Source organism: Oncorhynchus kisutch, linkage group LG29, assembly GCF_002021735.2.
Source record: "Oncorhynchus kisutch isolate 150728-3 linkage group LG29, Okis_V2, whole genome shotgun sequence".
NCBI lineage: Eukaryota > Metazoa > Chordata > Actinopteri > Salmoniformes > Salmonidae > Oncorhynchus > Oncorhynchus kisutch.
Window position 1 is genome coordinate 46,242,343 of NC_034202.2, and position 16,357 is coordinate 46,258,699.

At 47.8% G+C, this 16,357-nt stretch overlaps 1 protein-coding gene across 1 annotated transcript in view; it reads left to right on the forward strand.

Annotated features, from left to right (window-relative positions):
- The first annotated feature begins 1,474 nt into the window (after positions 1-1,474).
- The window catches only part of thsd1 (thrombospondin, type I, domain containing 1), a 42,935-nt gene continuing 28,052 nt past the window's right edge, over positions 1,475-16,357 (forward strand). The window contains exon 1 of the mRNA XM_020472837.2: positions 1,475-1,684. The gene's annotated coding sequence lies outside the window, so the exon portion shown is untranslated. The remainder of the gene's footprint in view (positions 1,685-16,357) is intronic.

Sequence of the window (16,357 nt, forward strand, 5' to 3'; positions counted from 1 at the left end):
TACTGGTATACCCTGTGTATAGCTCCACATTGATCTGGTACTCCCTGTATATAGCTCCACATTGATCTGGTACTTCCTGTGTATAGCTCCACAGTGATCTGGTACTTCCTGTGTATAGCTCCACATTGATCTGGTACTTCCTGTATATGGCTCCACAGTGATCAGGTACTGGTACTCCCTGTATATAGCTCCACAGTGATCAGGTACTGGTACTCCCTGTATATACAGTTGAAGTTGGAAGTTTACATAGACTTTAGTCGAATACATTTAAACTCAGACATTTAATCAGAGTAAAAATGATAAATAAGATGTTATTATATTTGTAACTATTCCCCATTGATGTAGATAATGTGTTCTCAGTCAATGCACTTGTTAAAATGCGTCTCTCTTACACACACACACACATACACACATAAATACACACACACAGTGTGTAAAGCCCCCCCCCCCACACACACACACAGTGTGTAAAGCGCACACAAACACACAGTGTGTAAAGCACACACAAACACACAGTGTGTAAGCTGTGATTCTCCTAGTCCAGTTCTATGTGACCTTGTTTTGACAGCCTGTCATATAATCATATCACAACGGAGTGCTGGGTGTAACGGCCAGTATTCAATCATGTCATTAAGGGACAGGAGGCAGTGTAGTTGTGACCTCAACTCGATGGTTCAAGACCCCATTTCAGCTGTTTCCCCCATCAATCGTTACATTTAGGCCTATACAGTCACGGCAGGCTCCAGAATGACTTGTTTAGCTGTGTCAAAGCTTGCTTACTGCAATTGAACAGTTAAACACGACTCAGGCAATGCCCAACCCATCGCCCTACACCTCTCCTGTCTACTTCCTAGGGTGCCTGTCTGTGGTGTTGAACTCTTTGACTGCCTCATAGGTTTTTAGATGACACTGGGACTTTTCCTATATGTTTAGGGCTATACATCTCTGTTAGTCAGTGTTGTATAACCCTGTTGATATCGCTGGTACAGGTTATAACCTGATGCTGGTCAGTGATTCAACTCCATGCTTCTACACCTGCATTGCTTGCTGTTTGGGGTTTTAGGCTGGGTTTCTGTACAGCACTTTGAGATATCAGCTGATGTACGAAGGGCTATATAAATAAATTTGATTTGATTTAAACGTTTCTATGGAGTGTTCAGGTAGTCCTAGGCTTCGGCATCACTCTGCAGTGTTCAACACGTCCTAAAGGGGGGGGGGGTTATTATTCTGTGTGCTGAGTATTTTCCTTGGAACCCAATAAGCTTTTAAACCTTTACTTCTGTTCTTGGCTCAAACTTTGAGCACTTTGAGATCTATACATTAATTTAAACTGATTGACCGCACGTATGGCCACGTACAACCTCATAGGTTGCAATGAGCCGCGTATAATTGACCGTAACAGAGGACGAGCGGCACGGGAATGCGCGGTCACCCTAGCTCTGCTCTGTCCGCTCACGGCACGGACGCGCGCAAAGGGATTGCCGTTCCTCTCCGTCTCTCTGCTTCTTCTTCTCTCTCTGAAGTTGATCTGTAATCGAGCTGCTGTTCCGCGGGTCACGTTAATTAATCATCTGTGGAGATTGACGATTAGAAATGGACGGAATGACGTTTCCATGGATGAGTCGAGACGTTTGATGGAGGTTTCGTTGGGAATAATCAATGCCATTCTGAGTCTACAGGAAATGTAAGTACGCAAATGTGGTCCTAGTCTATTGAGAATGACAGGTAGCCTACAACGTGTACGCCGACCCCTTCGGAATAAGGCTGACTGGTCATTATAGCCGGAGGGACAGAAAGACTAACATTTGTAAAATGTTCTATTCATTTGAGCAAACATTGAGAAAACATATAGCCAAATGTTATGTAGGCTAATGTCCTTATGAGCTTAAAGGGATAGTTCAGGATTTTGGCAATGACCCGCTGGACACACGCTGGTTGAGTCAACGTTGTTTCCACGTCAATTCAACAGAAGTTGAAATGAGCAGTGGAGAGGTCCTTTATCTACTTCCCCCAGTCAGATGAACTCCTGCAAACCATTTTCTTTATTTAGGCTGTCTGTTTCCAGTATGAAGGAAGAAGACAGTTTTGCGAGTCAATGCTAACTAGTGTTACCGCAATGACTGGAAGTTTATAGGAACCACTAGCATGCAAGCCAGGGCTGTGGGCTGTCACCAGTTATTGGAGACGTTACAATATTTTTTTTATACCACACACACATTATCAAAATGACAAGCTACTCTGACATTTAAATACTGAGATCAATAAAACCAACGACCAATGTCTTGAAGGCGACCAATAGCATAGGCCAATGAAACGAGTGGACACAGATCTCAGGCCAACAATATGAGGTCATTATAGTCCAACTTTCCAGTGGCACTCATCTATTCAAACATATTCTTCCCGCAATTGTATTTTTAAAATATTGCGAAATACCTTCTAGCTGCTGTTCACTGACAGCGACAACTCAATCAATCATCATCAACTCAATCAATCATCATCAACTCAATCAATCATCATCAACTCATCAATCATCTGTTTTATATTTGCTGCTGAATTGCGGGATTCCCGACTGTAGACGAGGCCTAAATGCTCATAATGTGATAACACAATCTACAGCGATTTTTAAAATGAACTATTGATCCTCTATTGTGGCTAAATTATGCTGGTGTAGTATTTTCAATGATTTCTTTTGTTTTTATAGAGACCGGAGTCATTATCTAATTTGACACATGTATTAAACTTAATCTGCAGACCTTCCTGTAGCGCTGTGTGTTCTTCCTGTAGCCCTTCCTGTAGCGCTGTGTGTTCTTCCTGTAGCGCTGTGTGTTCTTCCTGTAGCCCTTCCTGTAGCGCTGTGTGTTCTTCCTGTAGGGCTGTGTGTTCTTCCTGTAGGGCTGTATGTTCTTCCTGTAGGGCTGTGTGTTCTTCCTGTAGCGCTGTGTGTTCTTCCTGTAGCGCTGTGTGTTCTTCCTGTAGCCCTTCCTGTAGCGCTGTGTGTTCTTTCTGTAGCGCTGTGTGTTCTTCCTGTAGGGCTGTGTGTTCTTCCTGTAGCGCTGTGTGTTCTTCCTGTAGCGCTGTGTGTTCTTCCTGTAGCGCTGTGTGTTCTTCCTGTAGCGCTGTGTGTTCTTCCTGTATCCCTTCCTGTAGCGCTGTGTGTTCTTCCTGTAGGGCTGTGTGTTCTTCCTGTAGGGCTGTGTGTTCTTCCTGTAGCGCTGTGTGTTCTTCCTGTAGCGCTGTGTGTTCTTCCTGTAGCCCTTCCTGTAGCGCTGTGTGTTCTTCCTGTAGGGCTGTGTGTTCTTTCTGTAGCGCTGTGTGTTCTTCCTGCAGCCCTTCCTGTAGGGCTGTGTGTTCTTCCTGTAGGGCTGTGTGTTCTTCCTGCAGCCCTTCCTGTAGGGCTGTGTGTTCTTCCTGCAGCCCTTCCTGTAGGGCTGTGTGTTCTTCCTGTAGGGCTGTGTGTTCTTCCTGTAGGGCTGTGTGTTCTTCCTGTAGCGCTGTGTGTTCTTCCTGTAGCGCTGTGTGTTCTTCCTGTAGGGCTGTGTGTTCTTCCTGTAGGGCTGTGTGTTCTTCCTGTAGGGCTGTGTGTTCTTCCTGTAGGGCTGTGTGTTCTTCCTGTAGGGCTGTGTGTTCTTCCTGTAGGGCTGTGTGTTCTTCCTGTAGGGCTGTGTGTTCTTCCTGTAGCCCTTCCTGTAGGGCTGTGTGTTCTTCCTGTAGGGCTGTGTGTTCTTCCTGTAGCGCTGTGTGTTCTTCCTGTAGCGCTGTGTGTTCTTCCTGTAGCGCTGTGTGTTCTTCCTGTAGCGCTGTGTGTTCTTCCTGCAGGGCTGTGTGTTCCTCCTGCAGGGCTGTGTGTTCCTCCTGCAGGGCTGTGTGTTCCTCCTGCAGGGCTGTGTGTTCCTCCTGCAGGGCTGTGTGCTCTTCCTGTAGGGCTGTGTGATCCTCCTGTAGGGCTGTGTGATCCTCCTGTAGGGCTGTGTGATCCTCCTGCAGGGCTGTGTGATCCTCCTGAAGGGCTGTGTGTTCCTCCAGCAGCCCTTCCTGCAGGGCTGTGTGTTCCTCCTGCAGGGCTGTGTACTACTCCTGCAGGGCTGTGCTCTCTCTCCCCAAGGCCAGATAATCACTTCTTCTGAATTCAATGGATGGTGGTCAGTAACCCCCATATGGGGTTACTGTTACAATAATATTTTAAGACTATCTATGGTAACACATACTTTATTCCAATGGCAGTGGCTAAAGGAACATTTTAATGTTTTTTAAAATCCTAAAACACCAAGTTAGACCTACCTTTTTATCATCACTGTCAAATCGTGAACATTTATAACTTTTCACGGTTTACAAGTGAAACATCCAAGCTGATTGCCAACCATTTTCATCCCCCAATCAGTTTCATGGGAATATGCATTTTGATCGTGTTGAATGATGTGAGTAAGGGTGGCGAACCGCGCCGAACTAATCACATCATAGAGCAGATGGCGTTAAACACAATCACCGCATGAGAAACACAAATTCAACAGTTCAACACAATCAATCCTAAATTTGTCCTAAAGAAATGACATGGTGTTTTGGGATCTAAACAGTAGCTTGACATAATAATTGCTATTATATTCAGTTTGTTATATATTATCATTACGGGATCTTGCAAGCCAACACAATTCTGAGAAGTGGTGCAGAGTCACTCTGCGGTGCTCCGGCATTACGACACCCCTGATTATAAGGTTGGATGACTTCAGGCAGCTCTCCACCCCTGATGTTTAACAAGGTTGGATGACTTCAGGCAGCTCTCCACCCCTGATGTTTAACAAGGTTGGATGACTTCAGGCAGCTCTCCACCCCTGATGTTTAACAAGGTTGGATGACTTCAGGCAGCTCTCCACCCCTGATGTTTAACAAGGTTGGATGACTTCAGGCAGCTCTCCACCCCTGATGTTTAACAAGGTTGGATGACTTCAGGCAGCTCTCCACCCCTGATGTTTAACAAGGTTGGATGACTTCAGGCAGCTCTCCACCCCTGATGTTTAACAAGGTTGGATGACTTCAGGCAGCTCTCCACCCCTGATGTTTAACAAGGTTGGATGACTTCAGGCAGCTCTCCACCCCTGATGTTTAACAAGGTTGGATGACTTCAGGCAGCTCTCCACCCCTGATGTTTAACAAGGTTGGATGACTTCAGGCAGCTCTCCACCCCTGATGTTTAACAAGGTTGGATGACTTCAGGCAGCTCTCCACCCCTGATGTTTAACAAGGTTGGATGACTTCAGGCAGCTCTCCACCCCTGATGTTTAACAAGGTTGGATGACTTCAGGCAGCTCTCCACCCCTGATGTTTAACAAGGTTGGATGACTTCAGGCAGCTCTCCACCCCTGATGTTTAACAAGGTTGGATGACTTCAGGCAGCTCTCCACCCCTGATGTTTAACAAGGTTGGATGACTTCAGGCAGCTCTCCACCCCTGATGTTTAACAAGGTTGGATGACTTCAGGCAGCTCTCCACCCCTGATGTTTAACAAGGTTGGATGACTTCAGGCAGCTCTCCACCCCTGATGTTTAACAAGGTTGGATGACTTCAGGCAGCTCTCCACCCCTGATGTTTAACAAGGTTGGATGACTTCAGGCAGCTCTCCACCCCTGATGTTTAACAAGGTTGGATGACTTCAGGCAGCTCTCCACCCCTGATGTTTAACAAGGTTGGATGACTTCAGGCAGCTCTCCACCCCTGATGTTTAACAAGGTTGGATGACTTCAGGCAGCTCTCCACCCCTGATGTTTAACAAGGTTGGATGACTTCAGGCAGCTCTCCACCCCTGATGTTTAACAAGGTTGGATGACTTCAGGCAGCTCTCCACCCCTGATGTTTATCAAGGTTGGATGACTTCAGGCAGCTCTCCACCCCTGATGTTTAACAAGGTTGGATGACTTCAGGCAGCTCTCCACCCTGATGTTTAACAAGGTTGGATGACTTCAGGCAGCTCTCCACCCCTGATGTTTAACAAGGTTGGATGACTTCAGGCAGCTCTCCACCCCTGATGTTTATCAAGGTTGGATGACTTCAGGCAGCTCTCCACCCCTGATGTTTATCAAGGTTGGATGACTTCAGGCAGCTCTCCACCCTGATGTTTAACAAGGTTGGATGACTTCAGGCAGCTCTCCACCCCTGATGTTTAACAAGGTTGGATGACTTCAGGCAGCTCTCCACCCCTGATGTTTAACAAGGTTGGATGACTTCAGGCAGCTCTCCACCCCTGATGTTTAACAAGGTTGGATGACTTCAGGCAGCTCTCCACCCCTGATGTTTAACAAGGTTGGATGACTTCAGGCAGCTCTCCACCCCTGATGTTTAACAAGGTTGGATGACTTCAGGCAGCTCTCCACCCCTGATGTTTAACAAGGTTGGATGACTTCAGGCAGCTCTCCACCCCTGATGTTTAACAAGGTTGGATGACTTCAGGCAGCTCTCCACCCCTGATGTTTAACAAGGTTGGATGACTTCAGGCAGCTCTCCACCCCTGATGTTTAACAAGGTTGGATGACTTCAGGCAGCTCTCCACCCCTGATGTTTAACAAGGTTGGATGACTTCAGGCAGCTCTCCACCCCTGATGTTTAACAAGGTTGGATGACTTCAGGCAGCTCTCCACCCCTGATGTTTAACAAGGTTGGATGACTTCAGGCAGCTCTCCACCCCTGATGTTTAACAAGGTTGGATGACTTCAGGCAGCTCTCCACCCCTGATGTTTAACAAGGTTGGATGACTTCAGGCAGCTCTCCACCCCTGATGTTTAACAAGGTTGGATGACTTCAGGCAGCTCTCCACCCCTGATGTTTAACAAGGTTGGATGACTTCAGGCAGCTCTCCACCCCTGATGTTTAACAAGGTTGGATGACTTCAGGCAGCTCTCCACCCCTGATGTTTAACAAGGTTGGATGACTTCAGGCAGCTCTCCACCCCTGATGTTTAACAAGGTTGGATGACTTCAGGCAGCTCTCCACCCCTGATGTTTAACAAGGTTGGATGACTTCAGGCAGCTCTCCACCCCTGATGTTTAACAAGGTTGGATGACTTCAGGCAGCTCTCCACCCCTGATGTTTAACAAGGTTGGATGACTTCAGGCAGCTCTCCACCCCTGATGTTTAACAAGGTTGGATGACTTCAGGCAGCTCTCCACCCCTGATGTTTAACAAGGTTGGATGACTTCAGGCAGCTCTCCACCCCTGATGTTTAACAAGGTTGGATGACTTCAGGCAGCTCTCCACCCCTGATGTTTAACAAGGTTGGATGACTTCAGGCAGCTCTCCACCCCTGATGTTTAACAAGGTTGGATGACTTCAGGCAGCTCTCACCCCTGATGTTTAACAAGGTTGGATGACTTCAGGCAGCTCTCCACCCCTGATGTTTAACAAGGTTGGATGACTTCAGGCAGCTCTCCACCCCTGATGTTTAACAAGGTTGGATGACTTCAGGCAGCTCTCCACCCCTGATGTTTAACAAGGTTGGATGACTTCAGGCAGCTCTCCACCCCTGATGTTTAACAAGGTTGGATGACTTCAGGCAGCTCTCCACCCCTGATGTTTAACAAGGTTGGATGACTTCAGGTAACCACATTTTTTCCCCCCTTTATACCATTGCAGCAGCGCAAAAGATTCTGGGCTACAGCTCTGAAAGCCAGGTCCTTAGTGACGTCCATGATGCTAGCTGTTCCCATAAACTTCCAGTCATTGCGCTAACGGTCGTTAGCAAATGCCTTCAAACTAAATGCAGAGAAAATGGTATCCCCCAGTTCATCTGACTTGGGGAAGCAGATAAAGGGCCTCGTCGGGGATCTAGATCAAGGGCCTCGTCGGGGATCTAGATCAAGGGCCTCGTCGGGGATCTAGATCAAGGGCCTCGTCGGGGATCTAGATCAAGGGCCTCGTCGGGGATCTAGATCAAGGGCCTCGTCGGAGATCTAGATCAAGGGCCTCGTCGGGGATCTAGATCAAGGGCCTCGTCGGGGAAGTCCTGAACTATCCTCTTACGGTAAAGATTGTTCATGCCTCATGTAGCTTGTGATTAGCCTATAGGCTGCCGAGTGGCGCAGCGGTCTAAAGGCACTGCATCTCAGTGCAAGAGTCGTCACTACAGTCCCTGGTTCGAATCCAGGCTCTATCACATCCGGCCTTGATTGGGAGCCCCATAGGGCGGCGCACAATTGGCCCAGCGTTGTCCGAGTTTGGTCGGACAACACCTATTTAAATAAATCAAATTAAAAGCTGGCTGTGGGTTTGGCCTGTCTAGTGTCTGTTATAGTTGACATGGACAGTGGTGTGTGTGTGTGTGTGTGTTGCAGGGGGAAACTTGTAGTCAGTGGGTTTTGTTGGACACACAGCAGCAGAGTTGGCCTGTGAGCAGAGTTGGCCTGTGAGCAGAGTTGGCCTGTGAGCAGAGTTGGCCTGTGAGCAGAGTTGGCCTGTGAGCAGAGTTGGCCTGTGAGCAGAGTTGGCCTGTGAGCAGAGTTGGCCTGTGAGCAGAGTTGGCCTGTGAGCAGAGTTGGCCTGTGAGCAGAGTTGGCCTGTGAGCAGAGTTGGCCTGTGAGCAGAGTTGGCCAGTGTGTGTGTGTGTAGCAGAGGAGGCTGGTGGGAGGAGGTTTAAGAGGACGGGTTCGTTGTAATGGCTGGAATGGAATGGTATTAAACACATCAAACAAATGAAAACCACATGGTTGACTTTGTTGCACTTATTCCATTCCAGCCATTACAATGAACCTGTCCTCCTGTAGCTCCCCTCCACCAGCCTCCTCTGTTGTATAAAGTTGGCTGGGCTCTCCCTGTTTCAGACCAGGCCAGACAATGTGAATGTTCCTCAGTAACAGGCTCTTTATAGAGGAATATTATATGAAATATAATAGCAAAGTTAACAGAAAAATGTTCTGTTTCTGATGTCATGTGATCTGTTACTATAGTAATAACTTAGGCTACCTGAGAATAATTAACCTGTCAACTCTGATCTCTGATTCACCTCATAGACTTGTAGAAAGGTATTTGAGCAGGAGATAAGAGATTGCGGGAGGGCGGGGCTATAGTTCCCCAGGCTTCAACACCTGTTGGACAGGTTTTATAACTGCTGAATTTGATTTGGCTGTTTGTACATTCAGCCTGAACATGATCATGACTTTTCAACCAGTACTGGGTACAACCAGGCGGCAGAACTGGGTACAACCAGGCGGCAGAACTGGGTACAACCAGGCGGCAGAACTGGGTACAACCAGGCGGCAGAACTGGGTACAACCAGGCGGCAGAACTGGGTACAACCAGGCGGCAGAACTGGGTACAACCAGGCGGCAGAAGTGGGTACAACCAGGCGGCAGAAGTGGGTACAACCAGGCGGCAGAAGTGGGTACAACCAGGCGGCAGAAGTGGGTACAACCAGGCGGCAGAAGTGGGTACAACCAGGCGGCAGAAGTGGGTACAACCAGGCGGCAGAAGTGGGTACAACCAGGCGGCAGAAGTGGGTACAACCAGGCGGCAGAAGTGGGTACAACCAGGCGGCAGAAGTGGGTACAACCAGGCGGCAGAAGTGGGTACAACCAGGCGGCAGAAGTGGGTACAACCAGGCGGCAGAAGTGGGTACAACCAGGCGGCAGAAGTGGGTACAACCAGGCGGCAGAAGTGGGTACAACCAGGCGGCAGAAGTGGGTACAACCAGGCGGCAGAAGTGGGTACAACCAGGCGGCAGAAGTGGGTACGACCAGGCGGCGGTACTGGGGAAGTACGACCAGGCGGCTGGTACTGGGGACGTACGACCAGGCGGCTGGTACTGGGGAAGTACGACCAGGCGGCGGTACTGGGGACGTACGACCAGGCGGCGGTACTGGGGACGTACGACCAGGCGGCGGTACTGGGGACGTACGACCAGGCGGCGGTACTGGGGACGTACGACCAGGCGGCGGTACTGGGGACTTACGACCAGGCGGCGGTACTGGGGACGTACGACCAGGCGGCGGTACTGGGGACGTACGACCAGGCGGCGGTACTGGGGACGTACGACCAGGCGGCGGTACTGGGGTGGGGGGGGGGGGGGGGTACGACCAGCAGAACCATTCAAGATCCACTCTCAAACTTTTAGTTTAATTTCAGTCAGTAGTTCTGAAGTAGCGCTCGAAATCATCAACGGGTCCCATGAAAATAGCATTCTACGTCACTGTGTGCAGATATGTGGACTATAACACAGGGTCTAACTGGTCAATCTGCATCTTGCTAGCTGTCAAATGGCAAGGGTTTGGAACTCCTGTTGCTAGGGGGCTGGCCAACGGGACCCAAGCTTACCGTACTCAAAATGACGTCACAGAATACAGTCACTTTCAAACCAGGGAGTTGGTGGTTAATTGAGGTAAAACATTACTGCATGGCCACGCATGCCTCACAACTCAATAATCAAGTTTGCTGATGACACAACAGTGGTAGTCCTGGTTACCGACGAGACCGGCGACAGGGAGGAGATGAGAGCGCTGGAGGAGGTGGTGCCAGGAAATGAACCTCCCTCAATGTCAACAAAACTAATTAGCTGATCGTGGACTACAGGAGACTATAGCCACTGCCTGTTCACACCGCTATCATCCAGAAGGCAGACACGGTATAGGTGCATCAAAGCTGGAAGAAGAGACTGAAAAACAGATTTGTATCTCCAGGCCATCAGACTGTTAAATAGTCACCACTAGCCAGCCTCCACTCAGTACCCTACCCTGAACCTTAGTCACTGTTACTAGCCGGCTACCACCCGGTTCTCTACCCTGAACCTTAGAGACTACTTTTCCCTACTGAACATCATTGAACACTGGTCACTTTAATAATGTTAACATACTGTTTTACCTACTTCATGTGTACAGTTGAAGTCGGAAGTTTACATACACTTAGGTTGGAGTCATTAACTCGTTTTTCAACCACTCCACAAATTTTTCTGTTAACAAACTATAGTTTTGGCAAGTCTGTTAGGACATCTACTTTGTGCATGACACAAGTAATTTTTCCAACAGTTGTTTACACATTATTTCACTTATAATTCACTCTATCACAATTCCAGTGGGTCAGAAGTTTACATACACTAAGTTGACTGTGCCTTTAAACAGCTTGGAAAATTCCAGAAAATTATGTCATGGCTTTAGAAGCTTCTGATAGGCTAATTGACAATTTGAGTCAATTGGAGGTGTACCTGTGGATGTATTTCAAGGCCTACCTTCAAACTCAGCGCCTCTTTGCTTGACATCATGGGAAAATAAAAATAAATCAGCCAAGACCTCAGAAAATAAATTGTAGACCTCCACAAGTCTGGTTCATCCTTGGGAGCAATTTCCAAACGCCTGAAGGTACCACGTTCATCTGTACAAACAATAGTATGCAAGTATAAACACCATGGGACCACGCAGCCGTCATACCGCTCAGGAAGGAGAAGCGTTCTGTCTCCTAGAGATGAACGTACTTTGGTGTGAAAAGTACAAATCAGTCACAGAACAACAGCAAAGGACCTTGTGAAGATGCTGGAGGAAACGGGTACAAAAGTATTTAGCCAGAGTAAAACGAGTCCTATATCGACATAACCTGAAAGGCTGCTCAGCAAGGAAGAAGCCACTGCTCCAAACCTCCATAAAAAAGCCAGACTACGGTTTGCAACTGCACATGGAGACAAAGATCGTACTTTTTGACCATTGTTATGTTTGGAGGAAAAAGGGGGAGGCTTGCAAGCCAAAGAACACCATCCCAACCGTGAAGCACGGGGGTGGCAGCATCATGATGTGTGGTGCTTTGCTGCAGGAGCGACTGGTGCACTTCACAAATAGATGGCATCGTGAGGAGGTGAAAATTATGTGGATATATTGAAGCAACACCTCAAGACATCAGTCAGTCACAAATGGGTCTCCCAAATGGACAATGACCCCAAGCATACTTCCAAAGTTGTGGCAAAATGGCTTAAGGACAACAAAGTCAAGGTATTGGAGTGGCCATCACAAAGCCCTGGCCTCAATCCTATAGAAAATGTGTGTGCATAACTGAAAAAGTGTGTGCGAGCAAGGAGGCCTACAAACCTGACTCAGTTATACCAGCTCTGTCATGAGGAATGGGCCAAAATTCACCCAATTTCTTGTGAGAAGCTTGTGGAAGGCTACCCGAAACATTAACCCAAGTTAAACAATTTAAAGGCAATACTACCAAATACTAAGTGAGTGTATGTAAACTTCTGACCCACTGGGAATGTGATGAAAGAAATAAAAGCTGAAATAAATCATTCTCTCTACTATTATTCTGACATTTCACATTCTTAAAATAAAGTGGTGATCCTAACTGACCTAACACTGGGAATCTTTACTCAGATTAAATGTCAGGAATTGTGAAACTGAGTTTAAATATATTTGGCTAAGGTGTATGTAAACTTCTGACTTCAACTGTATCTACTGTATTCTGGTCATGGTTCATCCTATATAACTGCTGTCCACTTTTCTGTCCATATATTTATAATCTGGACTTATATAATTGCTCATTCTAATATTTCTGATTTTATTTTCTTTTAACTTTTTGTATCGTGTGCGTATCAGTGGAGGCTCCTAATAATGTCCGGAATGGAACAAATGGACCTGGACTGTTGGATGTACTTGATACAATTCCACTGATTCCGTTCCATTCCTTACCAGGAGCCCGTCCTCCCCAAGTAAGGTTCCACCAACCTCCTGTTTTTTCTTCTATCGCTCGGTATTATTACTACATCTTAAGAGTTTCAACCTGCTATTGCCTCGTTATCGTGTTTATCAAAGTTCATACTACCTATGACCGCCAAGCACTTCTGGACATCAGACTGACAGTTACTAACCTCCTTTTCGACTTTGAATACGACTTCAACTCCGACTCGGCTGTTCCAACTGTTCATACCGGATGGGCCGATGAAACAGACGCCCGACTCCACCCTGACAAAATGTCCGAACTCAAGAACTCGGATATCTGTGTCAACACCTACTACTAACTACTCAGCTAGTTAGGTTGCAATGTAGCCCGCTTGGCCTGGAATGACTAATGAATGTTTCCAGCAGAAGATAGAAGATGTAGAAGATGTGTTTTAATGACTAATGAATGTTTCCAGCAGAAGATAGAAGATAGAAGATGTGTTTTAATGACTAATGAACGTTTCCAGCAGAAGATGTAGAAGATGTGTTTTAATGACTAATGAACGTTTGCAGTGTGGAAGATGTGTTTTATTACAAGATATTGACACTCCGGAGTTCCAATGCCACAATTGTTTGCTAGCGGATTGGCAAATGTACTGCAACTAGAGAGATCATGTGACTACACTGAATATAGAAGAATAAACTACACTATGAAACAGAGATAAATTACATAATGAATGATAGTAAAAAGGCTTTGGAGAATCTTAAATGACATTTAGGGCAAAAAGGCAAACTCTGCTCCATCATTCACTGAGATGTCTCATTCATCACAAAACCCACTGATATTACCAACTACTTTAAAGAATTTTTTTAAATTGGTAAGACTAGTGAATTTAGGCATGACATGCCAGCAACAAACGCCGATACTACACATCCACGTGTAACTGACCAAATTATGAAAGTCAAGCATTGTAATGTTGAATTCCTTAAAGTGAGTTTGGAAGAAGTGAAAAAATGACTGTCTATCAACAATGACAAGCCACCGGGGTCTGACAATCTGGATGGAATTTATTTTAGGATAATAGCGGACGATATTGCCACTCCTGTTTGCCACATCTTCTATTTAAGCAGATATTAAGCAGAAATGTACTAGAAATTGCCCTCAGACCTGGAGGGAAGCAAAAACTATTCCCCCACCTAAGAATAGTAAAGCCCCCCCTAACTGGCTCAAATAGCCGACCAATCAGGCTGTTACCAACCTTTACTAAACTTCTGGAAAAAATGGTGTTTGTATCTTGTCAATGCTATTTTACAGTAAACAAATTGACAGACTTTCAGCATGCTGATAGGGGAGGACATTCAACAAGCACAGCACAAATGACTGATGATTGGGGCGGCAGGGTAGCCTAGTGATTAGAGCGTTGGACTAGTAATCACAAGGTTGCAAGTTCATACCCCCGAGCTGACATGGTACAAATCTGTCGTTCTGCCCCTGACCAGGCAGTTAACCCACTGTTCCTAGGTCGTCATTGAAAATAAGAATTTGTTCTTTAACGGACTTGCCTAGTTAAATAAAGGTAAAATAAAATAAAATTGGCTGAGAGAAATTCATAATAAAATGATTGTGGGAGCTGTTTTGTTAAACTTCCGTGTGGCTTTTGACATTATTGATCATAGTCTGCTGCTGGAAAAACATATGTGTTATGGCTTTACATCCCCTGCTGTGTTGTGGATAAAGAGTTACCTGTCTAACAGAACACAGAGGGTGTTCTTTAATGGAAACAGACAGACATACACACACACACAGACATACACACACACACACAGACAGACAGACATGCGCACACAGACAGACACACAGTGTATTCCCTGCTAAATAAAACTATCACCAGACAGTTATTTTAACTTCACTGTTCCACACTGTATGGAAAAACTATATCAGGGAGCGGAGGGGAGGAGAGGGAGGGGAGGGGAAGAGAGGGAGGAGAGGAGAGGGGGGAGGGGAAGAGAGAGAGGAGAGGAGAGGAGAGGGGGGGAGGAGGGGGGGAGGAGAGGGGGGGGGGGGGGGGGGAGGGGGGGAGGAGAGGAGAGGGGGAGGGAGGAGAGGGAGGAAAGGGAGGGGAGGAAGGAAAGGGAGGGGAGGAGAGGGAGGAGGGGAGGGAGGAAAGGGAGGGGAGGGGAGGAGAGGGAGGAGGGGAGGGAGGAAAGGGAGGGGAGGAGAGGAGAGGGAGGAGGGAAGGGAGGAGAGGGAGCGGAGGAGAGGGAGCAGCTCCATTGTGCTTACAGGCAGTAATTACGTTTATTTCAGTTAGGAGAGAGTGTGACTGAGCCGAGGGTCACGCTGTGAGTGTGACTGAGCCGAGGGTCACGCTGTGAGTGTGACTGAGCCGAGGGTCACGCTGTGAGTGTGACTGAGCCGAGGGTCACGCTGTGAGTGTGACTGAGCCGAGGGTCACGCTGTGAGTGTGACTGAGCCGAGGGTCACGCTGTGAGTGTGACTGAGCCGAGGGTCACGCTGTGAGTGTGACTGAGCCGAGGGTCACGCTGTGAGTGTGACTGAGCCGAGGGTCACGCTGTGAGTGTGACTGAGCCGAGGGTCACGCTGTGAGTGTGACTGAGCCGAGGGTCACGCTGTGAGTGTGACTGAGCCGAGGGTCACGCTGTGAGTGTGACTGAGCCGAGGGTCACGCTGTGAGTGTGACTGAGCCGAGGGTCACGCTGTGACTGAGACTGAGCCGAGGGTCACGCTGTGAGCGTGACTGAGCCGAGGGTCACGCTGTGACTGTGAGTGTGACTGAGCCGAGGGTCACGCTGTGAGTGTGACTGAGCCGAGGGTCACGCTGTGAGTGTGACTGAGCCGAGGGTCACGCTGTGACTGAGTGTGACTGTGAGTGTGACTGAGCCGAGGGTCACGCTGTGAGTGTGACTGAGTGTGACTGTGAGTGTGACTGAGCCGAGGGTCACGCTGTGACTGAGTGTGACTGTGAGTGTGACTGAGCCGAGGGTCACGCTGTGACTGAGTGTGACTGAGCCGAGGGTCACGCTGTGACTGAGTGTGACTGAGCCGAGGGTCACGCTGTGACTGAGTGTGACTGAGCCGAAGGTCACGCTGTGACTGAGAGTGTGACTGAGCCGAGGGTCACGCTGTGACTGAGAGTGTGACTGAGCCGAGGGTCACGCTGTGACTGTGAGTGTGACTGAGCCGAGGGTCACGCTGTGACTGTGACTGAGCCGAGGGTCACGCTGTGACTGAGTGTGACTGTGAGTGTGACTGAGCCGAGGGTCACGCTGTGAGTGTGACTGAGTGTGACTGAGCCGAGGGTCACGCTGTGAGTGTGACTGAGCCGAGGGTCACGCTGTGACTGAGTGTGAGTGTGACTGAGCCGAGGGTCACGCTGTGAGTGTGTTTTCCATCCTAGCGATTTAAAAGATGAAAGGGGGATCAGAACAGTGTAAATCAGACAACCTTCTTTACTAGTTGACTTCAACATGTTCTTGTCCTTGTATTTTTGATATGCTAGCTCAGTGAGTGTGCTACTGTCATGTCTTTTAACACACTTTAAATTACACGGTAATGCTGTACCCTAAACACAGTAATGCTGTACCCTAAACACAGTAATGCTGTACCCTAAACACAGTAATGCTGTACCCTTTACACGGTAATGCTGTACCCTAAACACATTACACGGTAATGCTGTACCCTAAACACAGTAATGCTGTACCCTAAACAGGTTATGTCGTGA